The sequence below is a fragment of the Vombatus ursinus genome, unplaced genomic scaffold (assembly GCF_900497805.2).
Source record: "Vombatus ursinus unplaced genomic scaffold, bare-nosed wombat genome assembly UNPS02009835.1, whole genome shotgun sequence".
Taxonomy (NCBI): domain Eukaryota; kingdom Metazoa; phylum Chordata; class Mammalia; order Diprotodontia; family Vombatidae; genus Vombatus; species Vombatus ursinus.
In genome coordinates, this window is record NW_020949613.1 from 13,855,178 (window position 1) to 13,856,787 (window position 1,610).

General features: G+C 39.1%; 1 pseudogene; it reads left to right on the forward strand.

The window, feature by feature from the left end:
* The first annotated feature begins 599 nt into the window (after nucleotides 1-599).
* Nucleotides 600-1,380, forward strand: LOC114036413 (annotated as a pseudogene).
* Nucleotides 1,381-1,610: the final 230 nt, after the last annotated feature.

Below are 1,610 nucleotides of genomic sequence, written 5' to 3' on the forward strand. Positions count from 1 at the left end.
CACCCCTTCCACCTTTACCCACCTCATTTCACCTGAATGATCCTGAAGGATCCTGTGTGTGCATTCATAGAAGTATGTGAAAGGAAGAAAAAAAGTCAGCCCAATTGAGTGATGTATTTGGACAATTTATGCAATATCTAACACCTGAGGACCTTTCGCCTCCAGGAAAGAGAAGGAAAAAATGGCAGAACAACTAAATAACACTCAGAGGACAAAATATTTGTGGTTGGAGACTGTCTCTAAGAACATTCCAGGTTACTACATCATTGGTCTCTGTGGAAATACATCTAGTCTCAGAACACTCAGAGGACAAGATACTTGTGGCAGGAGACAGTGTGTCTTAAAACATTCCTATTACTACAGGCTTGTTCTTTGTGGAAACACATCTATTCTCAGAACAATGAGAAGACAAGATTCTTGTAGCATGATCCAGGTCTCCGTAAAAGCTAATCTTGTTTTAGAAAACTGAGACTTCTCATCTTGGTCATGTTTCATGACAAATAAAGGTAAACCAAGGCACAAAAATTTTTAAAAAGTGTTTTCTAGGCCTTTAGTTCTTCCACAGGGATACTCACAGGCTATTCTGTCATCCACACATCATGGAGTCGAGGGTTATTTTATGCTTTGGACATCAACTGGGCATCATGGACCCTGATGTTCTGAGGAAAACTGAGGGGTACCTGCAACTGTCCCAGGTGTACTGGATTGTCTGCTCATACAATGGAAACAAGTAATTCAATCATGGGTGTAGCCTTTGCTGCTATATGAGATGGCCTTTCAACAGAACTTATTTAGTTAACCTTTCTAGTTTGAAGAAAAAAAAGTATATCAAAGTTGTCTTAAGTGTTTTGAGTGTTTGCTAGGCCTGAATTCAAATTCTGGAATATATAACTTAGCTGTACAGTATAACTGCGTGAGAGCAGTCACATTGCTACAAATATACTACCAACATATGCAGCCACTCTTCTCCAGATACAGAAAGTAGATCTAGATTTGTCCAGGCTCCTTTTCACAATAGCTACACTATTTTCAGCATGCAGGGTCCTAAAGCTAAAAGTAGACAAAGACAAAATAGTGGCCATATCTGGTGTAGACAAAGCTTTATTTGATCAATTCTGTAAATATTTGGACAAGTTTGAACAGCAAATTAAGGGAGAACCTAGCATTTCACCTTCTCCACCATCCAAAAGAGAGAAAAATAACATAGTTGAACATTCCAAGAAGGAAAGAAAGGATGAAGCAGAGTCTTTATGTAAGTAGCAACAAAGTAAAGATTTAGAACAAGATTATGAAGAATGGAAAAGAAAAATTTCAGAAAATGCTGCTAAAGCACAAAAGAAGCGATTTCAGTTTCCTGACAATACCCACTGCCAAATATGACGCTTTCCTCCCCAGTGAGACTAGATTGGTTGTTAGTATTTGCTCTTGGGCAAGAATTCTGAAAGTACTGCCTTAATATGCATGGGGTTCTTTTTCCTGGGAAGTACTAAACATTACATCAAGGAAAACATTTTACCTCCACTCTGAATTTCCACAGTTTGGTGAGGCTAGTTGAAGAAGGCAGCACAGAGGTCACACAAGGCAGTGGGACCTGACTCTATTGGCCTCAG